This window comes from Tamandua tetradactyla, chromosome 1 (genome assembly GCF_023851605.1).
Source record: "Tamandua tetradactyla isolate mTamTet1 chromosome 1, mTamTet1.pri, whole genome shotgun sequence".
NCBI classification, from domain to species: Eukaryota; Metazoa; Chordata; class Mammalia; order Pilosa; family Myrmecophagidae; genus Tamandua; species Tamandua tetradactyla.
The window spans coordinates 768,551-784,056 of record NC_135327.1 but is presented as its reverse complement, the minus strand read 5'-3'; the positions used below and the strand labels follow the sequence as shown (position 1 = coordinate 784,056).

The 15,506-nt window shown below is 35.9% G+C and overlaps 1 pseudogene; it reads right to left on the bottom strand.

The window, feature by feature from the left end:
• Positions 1-14,486: 14,486 nt before the first annotated feature.
• On the bottom strand, positions 14,487-15,176 carry LOC143679964 (COP9 signalosome complex subunit 8 pseudogene; annotated as a pseudogene).
• Positions 15,177-15,506: the final 330 nt, after the last annotated feature.

Sequence of the window (15,506 nt, the reverse complement as noted above, 5' to 3'; positions counted from 1 at the left end):
AGGGGCTGTATAGACCTATGTGTCCCATGTAATAACACTAGAAATATAAATTAGATCTTGCAAGAGCTACTTCAAAGGTATGATTCATGTAACAAAGAATATTTAAGTGCAGGATACAGGGGCATAACAGCTATTGCATGCTATGGGCTATGTTTAATAGGAAAACATCAATGCTACCACAGCAACTGCAGAGGTAAATGAAGGAGGGAGGGGCAAAAGTTTAGAGGAGGTTTAAATTTCCTATTTGGTGAGGGTGTTTTTCTTTTTTTTTATTTGTACAATGAAATTTATTTTTAACATTGGAACTGGACATGCTATCATGTTTAAGCTGAAGGAATTACATTGCAACAAAATCAAGTGCAATACTGTTCAGTTTTTAAAATTCAATGTTACTTAATGCACTTTTTAAATATTATGATTATTCCATTCCACATGTATAATCAGTAATTCATAATATCATCACATAGTTGCATATTCATTGATTATGATTATTTCTTAGAACATTTGCATCAATTCAGAAAAAGAAATAAAAAGACAACAGAAAAAAATTCATACATACCATTCCCCCATGCCCCTCATTGATCACTAGCATTTCAATGTCAATTTATTTTAACATTTGTTGCCCCTATTATTTATTTTTAATCTGCATGTTTTACTCATCTGTTGAAAAGGTAGATAATAGGAGCCATCAGACACAAGGTTTTCATAATCACACAGTCACATTGCAAAAGCTATATCATTATACAATCATCTTCAAGAAACATGGCTACTGGAACACAGCTCTACATTTTCAGACAGTTCCCTCCAGCTTCTCCATTACACCTTGACTAACAAGGTGATATCTACTTAATGTGTAAGAATAACCTCCAGGATAACCTCTCAACTCTGTTTGGAATTTCTCAGCCATTGACACTTTATTTTGTCTCATTTCACTCTTCCCCCTTTTGGTTGAGAAGGTTTCCTCAATCCCTTGATGCTGAGTCTCAGCTCATTCTAGGATTTCTGTCCCATGTTGCCAGGATGGACCACACCCCTGGGAGTCAGGACACACATAGACAGAAGGGCAGTGAGTTTGCTTGTTGTGTTGACTGGAGAGAGAGGCCACATCTGAGCAACAAAAAAAGTTCTCTTGGGGGTGACTCTTAGGCCTAATTTTAGGTAGGCTTGACCTATTCTTTGTGGGGTTAAGTTTCTTATGAACAAACCCCAAGATTGGGGGTTCACCCTATTGCTTTGTTTGTCCCCACTGCTTGTGAGAATATCAAGAATTCAACTTGGAGAATTTGAATTTTCCCCCTTTCTTACCATTCCCCCAAGATGACTTTGCAAATACTTTTTTATTCACTGTTTAAATCGCTCTAGGATTTATCAGGGCATCAGTCTGGACAAACCAACAAAATCTCATGCCCTATTCAAGGTTCCATGTACTTATGGTGTTCAATTAAGCTGCCTACATAAGTTATATTAGGCAATGTACCAGTCAAAATATAAATTTTGTACCAAATAAACATTTTTTGCTTTAGTCTCACACATAAGTTAAAACTTTAAAATATTAATTACTATCTATTTTCAACACCCTGCAGTAATGTCATGCTTATGTTCTTTCTCATGCAAAAACATTTTTAAAATTTGTACATTTAATCACTATCATTATACACTCTAGTCATGCCTAGATTATACCGTATCAGTCTTTATCATCTATCTTTCTTTCTGATTTCATTTCTGCCACCAGCCCTCCTCCCTCTATCATTCTCACATTTGGCTTCCTTCAGTGTTTTAACATAAGTGTATTACAGTTAGGTAGTATTGTGCTATCCATTTCTGAGCTTTTACAATCAATCCTGTTCCACAATCTTTATCCCTTCAGCTCCAATTACTCAATATCTTACCCTATTTCTAACTCCTGATGGTCTCTGTTACCAACAAAATTCTACAAGTTTATTCACTAATATCAGTTCACATCAGTGAGACCCTACAGTATTTGTCCTTTTGTTTCTGGCTAATCTCACTCAGCATAATGTCCTTAAGGTCTATCCATACTTCATAACTTTATTCTGTCTTGCAGCTGCATAATATTCCTTTGTATGTATATAGCACAGTTTGTTTAGCCACTCATCTGTTGATGGACATTTTGGCTGTTTCCCTCTCTTTGCAATTGTAAATAATGCTCTATAAACATTGGTGTGCAAATATCCATTTGTCCTTGCCCTAATGTCCTCTGAGTAGATACCTAACAATGGTATTATTGAGTCATATGGAAATTTTACATTTAGCCTCCTGAGGAACCGCCAGACTGCCATCCATGGCAGCTGTACCATTTCCACCAACAATGGATAACTGTGCCTCTTTCTCCACATCCTCTCCAGCACTCGTTGTTTTCTGTTTTATTGTTAACGGCCATTCTGGTGGGTGTGAGATGATATCTCATTGTGGTTTTGATTTATATTTCCCTAATAGCCAGGGAAGTTGAGCATCTTTTCATGTGCCTTTTGCTGATTTGTATTTCCTCTTCTGAGAAGTGTCTGTTCAAGTCTTTTGCCCATTTTGTGGTTGGGTTGTCTGTCTTTTTGTTGTTGAGTTGAACAATCTCTTCATATACTCTGGATACTAGGACTTTATCTGATATATCATTTCCTAATATTGTCTACCATTGTGTAGACTGTGTTTTTACTTTCTTGATGAAGTTCTTTGATGCACAAAGGTGTTTAACTTTGAGGAGTTCCCATTTCTTTCTTTCTTTCTTCAATGCTTGTGCTTTGGGTGTAAGGTCTAGGAAATCACTTCCTATTACAAGATTTATAAGATATCTCCCTATATTTTCTTCTTAAAATTTTATGGTCTCAGATCTAATGTTTAGGTCTTTGATCCATTTTTACTAAATTTTTGTATAGGGTGTGAGATATGGATTCTCTTTCATTCTTTTGCATGTGGATATCCAGTTCTCTAGACAGCATTTATTGAAGAGACTGCTCAGTCCCAGGTGAGTTGGCTTGACTGCCTTATCAAAGATCAATTGTCCATAGATAAGAGGATCTATATCTGAACACTCTATTCTATTCCATTGGTCGGTATATCTATGTTTATGCCAGTACCATGCTGTTTTGACCACTGTAGCTTCATAATACGCCATAGAGTCAGGTAGTGTGAGACCTCTGACTTCATTTTTTTTCCTCAGGATACTTTTAGCTATCTTGAGAAGGGCACCCTGCCCTTCCAGATAAATTTGGTAATTGTTTTTTCTAGTTCTGAAAAGTAAGTTTTTGGGATTTTAATTGGTATTGCATTGAATCTGCAAATCAATTTAGGTAGAATTGACATCTTAACTATATTTAGTCTTCCAATCCATGGACATGGTATGCCCTTCTATTTATTTAGGTCTTCTGTGATTTTTTAAAACAATTTCTTGAAGTTTTCTTTGTATAGGTCTTTTGTCTCTTTAGTTAAATTTATTCCTAAATATTTTATTCTTTTTGTTGCAATTGTAAATGGAATTTTTTTCTTGATTTCCCCCCAAATTATTCATTACTAGTGTATAGAAACAGTACAGATTTTTGAGTGTTGATCTTGTAACCTGCCACTTTGCTGCACTGATTTATTAGCTCTAGTAGTTTGCTGTGGATTTTGGGGGGTTTTCAACATGTAGTATTATATCATCTGCAAACAGTGAGATTTTTACTTCTTCCTTTCCAGTTTTGCTACCTTTTATTTCTTTTTCTTGTCTAATTGCTCTGGCTAGAACTTCCAACACAAGGTTGAATAAAAGTGGTGATAGTGGACATCCTTGTCTTGTTCCTGATATTAGGGGAAAATTTTTCAGATTTTCCCCATTGAGGATGATACTACTAGCTGTGGGTTTTTCATATATTCCCTTTGTCATTTTGAGAAAGTTCCCTTCTATTCCTTTCCTTTGAAGTGTTTTCAACAGGAAAGGATGTTGAATTCTGTCAAATGTCTCTTCTGCATCAATCAAGATGATCATGTCATTTTTCTGTGTTGATTTGTTGATATGGTATATTACATTAATTGGTTTTCTTATGTTGAACCATCCTTGCATACCTGGGACGAATCCTACGTGATCATGGTGTATAATTCTTTTAATACACTGCTGGATTTGATTTGCTGGAATTTTGTTGAGGATTTTTGCATCTATATTCATTAGAGAGATTGACCTGTAGTTTTCTTTTTTCATAATATCTTTGTCTGGCTTTGGTATGAGGGTGAAGTTGCCTTCATAGAATGAGTTAGGTAATTTTCCCCCCTCTTCAATTTTTTTGAAGAGTTTGAGCAGGATTGGTACTAATTCTTTCTTGAATGCTTAGTAGAATTCATCTGTGTGGGAGCCATCTGGTACTGGACTTTTCCTTTGGGGGAGCTTTTTAATGAATAATTCAATTTCTTTACTTGTGATTGGTTTGTTGAGGTCGTCTATTTCTTCTTGAGTCAATGTTGGTTGTTCATGCCTTTCTAGAAAGTCGTCCATTTCATTTACATTGTTGAATTTATTAACATAAAGTTGTTCATAGTATCCTCTTATTACTTCCTTTATTTCTGTGGGGTCAGTGGTTATGTCTCCTCTTCTATTTCTGATTTTATTTATTTGCATCCTCTCTTTTCTTTTTGTTAACCTCATGAAGGGTCCATCAATCTTATTGATTTTCTCATAGAACCAACTTCTGGTTTTGTTGATTTTCTCAATTGTTTTCATGTTCTCAATTTCATTTATTTCTGCTTTAATCTTCATTATTTCTTTCCTTTTGCTTGCTTTGGGGTTAGTTTGCTGTTCTTTCTCTACTTCTTCCAAGTGGACAGTGAATTCCTTGATTTTTGCCCTTTCTTCTTTTTTGATATAGGCATTCAGGGCAATAAATTTCCCTCTTAGCACTGCCTTTGCTGCATCCCATAAGTTTTGATATCTTGTGTTTTCATTTTCATTTGCCTTGAGATATTTACTGATTTCTCTTGTAGTTTCTTACTTGACCCACTGGTTGTTTAAGAATGTGTTGTTGAGTCTCCACATATTTGTGAAATTTTCTGGCACTCTGCCTATTATTGATTTCCAACTTCATTCCTTTATGATCTGAGAAAGTGTTTTGTAAGATTTCAATCTTTTTAAATTTATTGAGACTTGCTTTGTGACCCAGCATATGGTCTATCCTTGAGAATGATCCATGAGCACTTGAGAAAAAGGTGTATCCTGTTGTTGTGGGGTGGAATGTTCTGTTAAGTCTAGCTCATTTATTGCATTATTCAAATTCTCTGTTTCATTATTGATCCTCTGTCTAGATGTTCTGTCCATTGATGAGAGTGGGAAATTGAAGTCTCCAACTATTATGGTAGATGTGTCTTTTTCTCTTTTCAGTATTTGCCTCATGTACTTTGAAGCATTCCTGCTTGGTGTATAAATATTTATGATTGTTATATCTTCTTGTCGAATTGTTCCTTTTATTAACACATAGTGTCCTTCTTTGTCTCTTTTAACTGTTTTACATTTGAAATATAATTTGTTGGATATTAGTATAGCTACTTCTGCTCTTTTTTGATTGTTGTTTGTATGAAATATCTTTTCCCATCTTTTCACTTTCAACCTATCTTTATCCTTGGGTCTAAGATGCTTTTCCTGTAGACAGCATATAGACGGATCCTGTTTTGTAATCCACTCTGCCAGTGTATGTCTTTTGATTGGGGAGTTTAATCCATTGACATTTAGTGTTATTACTGTACTAATAGTAATTTCATTTACCATTTTGCCTTTTGGATTTTATATATCATATCTAACTTTTCTTCTTTTCAGTTTTACAGATAGTCTTCACTTCTACCCTCTTCTCCACACTTCTTGTGCCTGTCTTTTCATTTCTGTCTCTAGTGCTCCCTTTAGTATTTCTTGAAGAGGTGGTCTCTTGGTCACAAATTCTCTCAATGATTTTTTGTCTGAAAATATTTTAATTTCCCCCTCATTTTTGAAGGACAATTTTGCTGGATATAGAATTCTTGGTTGGCAGTTTTCCTCTTTTAATAATTTAAATATATTATCCTGCTGTCTTCTTGTCTCCATGGTTTCTGCTGAGAAATCTATGCATAGTCTAATAGGGCTTCCCTTGTATGTGATGGATTGCTTTTCTCTTGCTGCTTTCAAGATTCTCTCTTTCTCTTTGACCTCTGACATTCTGATTAGTAAGTGTCTTGGAGTACGTCTATTTGGATCTATTCTCTTTGGGGTACGCTGCACTTCTTGGATCTGTAATTTTAAGTCTTCAATAAGAGTTGGGAAATTCTCAGTGATAATTTCCTCCATTAGTTTTTCTCCTCCTTTTCCTTTTTCTTCTCCTTCTGGGACACCCATGACACCCATATTCATGCACTTCATGTTGTCATTCGATTCCCTGAGTCCCTGCTCATATTTTTCCATTCTTTTCCCTATATTTTCTTTTGCATATGGGATTTCAGATGTTCCATCCTCCAGTCACTAATCCTATCTTCTGCATCTGGAAAACTGACATTGTAGGTTTCCATTGTTTTTGTTGTTGTTGTTGTTGTTGTTCATCTTTTCTGCTGCACCTTTCATTATCATAATTTCTGTGATTTGTTTTTTCAGACTTTCAATTTCTTCTTTTTGTTCATTCCTTGCCTTCTTTATATCATACCTTGATTCATTGATTTTATTTTTGATGAGGTTTTCTATGTCTGTTCAGACATTCTGAATTAATTGTTTCAACTCTTGCATCTCATTTGAATTGTTAGTTTTTTTTCCTTTGACTGGGCCAATCTTCAATTTTCCTAGAATGATTCATTATTTTTTTGCTGGTGTTTTTAGCCCACTCAGAAAGGTCTATCCACATACTTCTTCCCTCTTTGTCACCAATTTTCCAGTTATGGTCTTTCCAAGTCCCTGACAATCCAGCCAAGCCATTAGCAACAACCCATGAGTCAGTATACAAACACACCTCTGGCCAGTTTTCCTTCCAAGCAAAATGAACAACCAGATGCACTGCTCTAAGTTCTGCCCACTGGGAGGATTTCCCCTCACCACTGTCCTCCAAGGACACCCCATAAAGGGGTTGTAGTGCTGCAGCTGTCCACTTTCAGATGGCAACTGCATATCATGCTGAACCATCTGTAAACCAGGCCCAAGTTTTCACTTCTTCAGTCAATTCACTGTAAGGAACTCCCCCAACAGGTCATAACTCTGGTCTGGGAAAGAGAAGATAATGTGTCAGGAGTGGAGACCATGGACAATTGGACCACTTCTTCATGTAACTTACTTGTGCCTTCAGGACCTGCTCTGGCCCTATCTCATATATACCATTTCCATTTTACATTAGAGTGCTGCTGTGCACGCCCAACTTTATGGCTTTGTGGATAAGACAACACCCAGCTCACTATAGGCAACTCAGGTCTCATGGTAACTTGGTGGCCCATGGTTAAGCATTCAGTCTCTTCTAAGGCTCAGTAGCAGGCCAAAACCTGTTTCTCAAAAAGAGAGTAGTTAGCTGCAGCAGATGGTAAGGCTTTACTCCAAAATCCTAAGGGTCTGCATTGTGATTCTCCTGTAGGGGCCTGCCAAAGGCTCCAGACAGCATCTCTATTTGCCACTGACACTTCCAGAACCATTGGATCTGCTGGATCATACAGCCCAAGTGGCAGAGCAGCTTGCACAGCAGCCTGGATCTGTCGCAGAGCCTTCTCTTATTCAGATCCCCACTCAAACTTAGCAGCTTTTATGGTCACTTGATAAATGGACCAGAGTAACACACCCAAATGAGGAATATGTTGTCACCAAAATCCAAAGCGATCAACTAGGCATTGTGCCTCTTTTTTGGTCATAGGAGAGGCCAGATGCAGAAACCACCCCTGCATCCTTCAAGTTTTTAAGAGTGGTAGTAATCTCTGCAATCCTTCCAGGAATCCAGTATTGCTTCTGATTTACTATTTTCCTAGGTAGGACAGCTCTAGTGGCTTCCACTTGACCTTTCCCACAATACTAGCCCTCACTGCATGAGTTAGAAAGCCAATGTGGGGATTCTGTCAGTTGCTCAGAATGTCTATACCAATTACACATTCTGGAACTGGGGAAATAACTACATAATGGGTCTGGGGCCCACTGGACCCACTGTGAGATGGACGTGAGTTAAAACTCCACTTATCACCTGGTCTCCACAAGCCCCCACTATGATTGGTGGACCAGAGTGATGTTTTAGGTTCCCTGGAATTAATGCCACTTCTGAACCAGTGTCTAATAATCCCCAGAATGTCTGGTCATTTCCTTTTCCCCAATGCACATTTACCCTGGTAAACGGCCATTGGTCTCCTTGGGGAAGGTTTTGAAGAAGAGTAACAGTACAAATTTGTGACAGTGTAACAGGGTTCTCCCCCAAAGGGACCTGGCCTCCCCTTCATTCAAGGGGCTCTGGGTCTGTAAACTGTTTCAAGTCTGGAAATTGATTAAGGGGCCGTGACTCTGTGTTTTGGTAATTCAGGTTAGACTTCTGTTCCCTTGACCTAAAACTCTTTTGTTTATACAGCTCCAACAAGAATTTAGTAGGCTGCCCTTCTATTGTATTTCTAGGCACCCCATGATTTACTTGCCAATGCCACAAATCTCTGCGTGTCATATTATTTTGACTCCTCCTTTGAGTTTGCTGTCTATTATAATAGCCATGTCCACTGTCTTTGGCAATTAAGTGCTGCCACCTGGCTTCTGCTAACTAGGGATCCAGTCATTCCCACTGTGTTTAAGGATTCCAGCTCAGTGACAGCAGTTCCCACAATAATATCTGACCTACAGAGAAGTGAACTTCAAAAGTCTTCAGAGATGATGGTGCTAGTCTCACAAATTTATTTCTCAGTGTTCTAGTAAAAGGTGCATCTTCCAGACATTCCTGGGGTGTAACAGCAGGCTTTGCATGATAAATCCACTCTTACATTCCAATCTCTCTAAGCCTCTGGATCCTGTCATCTACATTATACTAAAGCAGTTCTGGCATTTCAACCTCAGGTAATGTCGGCCACCTTTTGATTCATGTTTCAACCAACCATCCAAACAAACTGTTAATGCCTTTTCTAAACCCTCAAGCTATAACACATAATGCAGAATCTCTGCTTAGTGGGTCCATATCAATAAATTCAGCCTGATCAGCCATATATTCCTCCCACCATTCTCCCACACCCTTAAAATCCATTGCCACATATATTCCCCTGATTTCTGCCTACACATACTGGAAAATCTAGGTAGTAGACCCTCATCAGATACAAGATTTTAAAATATCTTCTCTCTTTTATAGGTTGTCTTTTCTTTCTTGATAGTGATCTTTGTGTAAAAAGTTTTGAATTTTGATGAACTCTAATTTATCATTGAGCAATGTTGAGTTAATTTTAATATGTTTTGAGGTAGGAAATTAACTTCATTCTTTTGCATGTGGATATCCAGTTGCTCAGTACAATCTGTTGAAGATGGTATTCTTCCCCCATTTGAATGGTCCTATCACTCAGTGAAAATTGATTGACCATGGGTGTGTGGATTTATTTCTGGACTCTAATTTCTACAACATTAATCTATAGGTGTATTCTGTGTCACTACTGAACTGTTTTGACTACTGTAACTTTGTAGCAAGTTTTGAAATGGGGAAGTCTGGTTCTTCCCACTTTGTATTTATTCAAGATTGTTTTGACTGTTCGCACAATTCTTTAGGATTTTTAGAATTGGCATCTCTATTTATGGAAAATAGGATCTTAAGATTTTGAAAGGGATAGCATTGATGTTTTAGGTCATTTTTGGATACATTGTCTTCTTAATAATATTAACTCTTCCAATACATGAACGTGTAGTATCTTTCAATTTATATTGTAGTAATCAGTGTTCAACTCTTGCACTTCTGTGGTAAGTTTTGTTCTTAAGTATTTCAAGTTTTTTGATGCCTTTTTCCCTTAATTTCTTTTTAGATAGTTCATTGCTAATATAGAGAGTTACAAATAATTTTTTGCTGATGTTGATCATATATCCTGCAATTTTTGTTAAGTCATCTTCTCCTTATGTAAGTGTATATTGGTACAGTTTGGGTTTTTCAGACTTTGTTATTATTTCCCAAGTATCTCAGAATCCTTTGATATTCACATCATCTTTCGGCATACATATCCTATCATCATTATTTTCAAGTTTAGCTTCTTAAATTACCTTATATAAAATACTGTGTGTATAGTGAGAATTGACAAAATTTCTCATAGGGTCAGATTGCAAATAACTTTGGTTTTGCAGGATATACAATTTTTACTACAATACTCAACTCTGCCATTGTATTGCAAAAGCAGGTGCAAACAATATATAAATGAATGTGCATGGTTATGTTCTAATAAAATTTTATTTAGAAAAATAAGGTGGTCTTGTTTTGTCCTGTGGCCATAATTTATTGGCCCTGGCTCTATTGCTTTGTCATTTGAGCAGTTCTCCAATATTACAATAATTGCCTTCCTGAGCTTGTGCATTTTTACAATATTTTCCATTTCACTTTTTCAAAAAATTTGCATTGAAACTCATTTGGATGATTTACTCTTGGGTGGAATTTTGAGGTTTGAAGGACAATAACCACTGCATGTAATGGAATTTATGATCAGTCTGTAAATGTCTAGACATCAAAACAAAGTATTAATTTTTGAAACATTTGATTACAAATTTAACTAACACATCTTTACAATTAAAATACAAATGCAAATTAATTCAATTAATCCTTTTGAACACATGAAAAAAACAGCATTTAAAATATGCAAAAATACATAAAATATAAACCTAATTACAGTTAAATTTAAGGTGTAAAATTAAAGCATTAAAGAAAAACTTAAATTTTAAAATTTAAAAATACCAACACCAAATGCTCAATTAAGTTCTTAATTACCTATAAACTTATTTCATTTCCAAAGGTTGGAAACTTGATTAGATTATCTCCATGGAGATATGACTCATGCAGTTGAGGGTATCAACCTTTGATTAGAGCAAGATGTGGCTCCACCCATTCCAGCTGGGTCTTGATAGTTTATCAGAATCTTTTAAAAGAGGAAACATTTCAGAGACAGCCATGTGAACCTTTGGAGAGAAAAAAAGAATATGCCCCTGGGGGAGCTTCATGAAACAAGAAGCTTGGAGCAAAAGCTAACAGATGTTGCCATTTTCACCATGTGCCTTTCCAGTTGAGAGAGAAACCCTAACCATCATCAGCCCTCTTGAACCAAAGTATCTTTCCTTGGATGCCTTACCTTGGACATCTCCATAACCTGGCCTTAATTTGGACTTTTTCAGCCTTAGAACTGTAAACTAACAACTTAATCAATTCCTCTTTTTAAAAATGATTCTGTTTGCAGTATATCACATTCTGGCAGCTAGCAAACTAGAACAACATATCATAAATATTTAGTGATAAAATCTGGATATTACTGAAAGTATGCCATGCCAAAAATTATATCAACACATAAATTACATGAATGCAAATAATTATTCTCCTTTGAAGAAAATGTATGTCAAGATTAATAACAGTCATGTATGATTTTCATTTTATTCTTGGAATTTTGCCGTACTCTAATTTTTGTGTAATAAGCAAATATTTACTCCCATGATAGTGATTCACTTTTTTTTTTTTTTTTTTTTTTTTTTTTTTTTTTTTTAAAGAGAGAGGGAGGAAAGGAAGGAAAGAAAGACAGAGAAGGAAGGAAGGATGGAAGGAAGGAAGGGAGGAAGAAAGGGAAACATTTTCTTATTTTATTATATTTTGTTTGTTTGTTTGTTTTTTACATGGGCTGGGGCCGGGAATCGAACCGGGGTCCTCCGGCATGGCAGGCAAGCACTCTTGCCCGCTGAGCCACCGCGGCCCGCCAGTGATTCACTTTTAAATATAATTCATGATGAAAAATGAAGTACTTCATTTCTGGTGGTAAATGATTTTGCCTTTCATCCAGAAGGTAATTAATTTTTTCTTTAAAAAGTATATTCTCTATCATCCAGCCAAGTATTAAAGGATGTAAAAGAATACCCAAAAATCACTGTCAAAATAATGTGGCTTCTAAAAGAGATGGATTTTTCTGATTTAAGTTTGATGTTGAAATATTAGTCCTTGGAAACATGCCAAGTAAGCACTTTAGAAATTGATCCCAGAGACAGCTGAATGGGGCATTATCAGCAATCCTAATATAAGAGCAGGTGCCTTGACATTAGCAGGGGAAAGGCAAGGAATACCCTACTCTGTTTTTGTTCACAGAAGTTCCTTGGAATACTTGTGGGACATAATTTCAGGGGAACTTTCTGTTAGACCAGGATCTGAACAAAATATTGGGTTTGATTTATTTTACTGCACCATAAAACAAAAATCTCTATACAAATATTTTAAAATAGCACCTCAAAATAAACAAAATTATGTAACACAAAATTTCAATTCCTTAAATGCTCTACATATTGTAAGTATGGGGAAAATTTGAGGTTGATTCATTTTTAGACAAATAATACTTAATCACTTTAGGCTCATGGTAAGTATTATTTTCAAAGTTAAAAGGTTTTGGACATGTCATTTGGGTCTTGCTTAAATATTCATAGACACATCATTTAGGTCTTTCCTAAATAATGCCAGGATTTGTGGAAGTGGAAATAGAGAATTTGTGGGATCAGAATGTACTAGCCATCTATCAATAGTAAAATTATAATTTCTGGAAGAAATTTGATTTAAATAAATAAGTTAAAATACATCATATCTTCTGAAAATTAATATTAGTGTGTGGCCTATAACATTAATACACCCAGTAAAGATGCCTAAGGTTTAATTCCTTATCTGCCATTGATATGAAATAATATTAGATACAAAGAACAGAAAATAATGCCTTAAAACTATCATTATTTATTTATTTCATATTTGTCAATTAAAAAAATTGTTTGAAAGGAATTGTAAATAGGAATATATTGTGATGAGTATGATCTCTAGATTCAAGGAATTTTTGTAAAATCACTTAATGTTTATATCTCTGGATAAGCTATTTAAAGATTTTTTTACCCTAATTCTCATCTAAAAAATTGACAGAATAACAACTCTAATATTTTCATCTGGATACATGTGCTAATAAAGGGGACTATTTATGACAGTTCAGGTTCATTTTAATTATTGAACATATATGAGTTTTTATCATATAAAATGTAAATTATGGTTTCTACCTGCTTTACATTTGGCAGCCACGGTAATAATTTTTTTTGAGGTATGTGAGGACAAATATCATTTATTATGAGTAGAGGAAACAAGGTTGACAAGATAATTGCTTTTCAGATACAAAAACTATCACATATTAGAATAACATTTGTTACAAAAGGACAAAAAAAGGATGCTTGGCTTGTCCAAATAAAAACCTAAGTCCTCTTCATAAAACAATGTTGAATCATGTCAGGTGATAAAATATATTCAACATGAGTGAAAACATGAGTCATGTAATTATGACTGTGTAGCCCATTTCTATTTAATTAAAAATATTTTCTGAAAGTTAATGATAAACTAGTGTATCCACAGAAAGACTAACAGAACAGTGAAATTTCTACAAATTACCTTAGATGAAAGAGTTGAAGAATTGAATTGAGTATTTATTGAACAAACACAGAGAAAATGAACACTGGGTATTTAACCTGGGGATACAATAAACAAGCTCAAATGTTCAGAGGGCTGTCACATGAAAAATGAAACATTGATTTGTTCAGTATTTCTCTAGAAGGCAGAACTTGAACTGAGTGATAAATGCAAACAACCAACAGGCTGCGAGGAGAATTGTACCAAGGTTGTATCACTTATCTTAAATAGATTATCTTACAGTATCATGCATGCTGCACTTTTTCTTTTTTCTGAAAAGAGATACTATAACTTAACATTTCTCATGAATGTCTTAAGTAAGTTGTGCTTTCATGGCAAGCTCCCCACTGCAAGCAATGGATGCACTCACAGTATCAACAAAAGTTTAAAGTTAAACTGTTTTTAAAGGAAACAGTCTTTTGCTCCTCGGTTATATTTTAGCATTCTCAGGAGGTGAAGTGAAAAAGAGAGCATATTCCCCAAAGATGGTGAGTCTGAATCCCAGGGATTGTGATATTGCCCTCCGAGGACAGTACTCAAATCCCAAATGAATCACACAACAATCGAGTAATGGTGCTGATGTGAGTGTGCTGGGAGGGGCTGGAGGTGGTAGGGCTGCAAAGAAGAGGGCAGGGAAAACCCAGTCGACAATCTCTGCTCTACATTAAACAGGCAAGCTATGTTTATGAGTCACTAGGAAAAATAACCTCCCCACATAATATTGATGGGTCTCATGCAAACTGATGAATATTACTACAGAAGAATTGCTTCAACAACTATTCAGCCTAAGGTTGAAGACAATATATATATTATATTATACATGGATTTTATCACATGCTCAATAAGGAATGCCAAGGTGCTTAATTTATTCAATAAATTGAAAACAAAAATTTTACATTTCCCTATTTGTCAGTGTACACAATTCTGAAAGCAGATCTGAACTCTGTATGACAAATCAGTTTTAAGGAAAGCCATGTAATCAGTCAATCTGGCTAACTGCTGTTTGCTCTGGGATTGGTGGGACTAAGGCAAGCTCCAATAATGGAATAAACCCATTAAAGGAAATCTCCATGGAACTGCAACTGGCTTTTTGGGCATAACCATTCTTGTGGTGGAGTCAGTTTGTCATCCTTGTTCTTTCACAGCATCTTCTACAGGAAACCCAAAAAAGACCGCAAAATCACCAGCTATACACTTAAGAAACCAGGGTGAAAAACCCATCTCCTTGTTGCATCTTAGTGCTTTCATGATTGGCTGGACTGTCTCAGACCACTGGTGAGAGTTGTTGGTTGTATAGATCCCAGGGAAGTCTCTCTGTGAGATTCATTGTCCTGCACAAATTCCCCCAAGTTCAGAATTGGCAGATTTTATAGCAGGTGGTATTTTTTTCCAAAGGTATCTTGCATTATTCATGTTATTATGGAGCAGATATAGAGCTAGAAACTGACCATACACTAGGGTGTAGCAATTCCTCCAGGGTCCTTGACCTCCTGATTCTCTCATTGATACAGAAACTTCTTGAAACTGAAGTCTTTTTCTGCTATCACTACCACTGGCATTTTCCCCAGCAGTCCCACTGCCATACCTCCCTGAAACACAGACCCCAGACTCAAAGTAAGAATTTTTTGACACATTTTGCAACCTCACCTTTATTATAAATTTCTAGGAATATGAACCTGAGTTTTTATAATGGAAGATCATTCACTGTGCTAGTGTGAAGCTATTTTATAAGCCAGAAATGGCAAGTCTTTTTCCTTATCCAATGTTTCTGTTAATCATGATTCAATATCTTAGGGTAGGAACCCTTTTATTGGACTATTTTCATGGAGATGTGACACACCCAATTTTGGTTGTGATTACTTTCTTAGATGGAGATGTGATTCAGCCAATTCCAGGGGGGTCTTTATTAGTTTACTGGAGTCCTTAGAA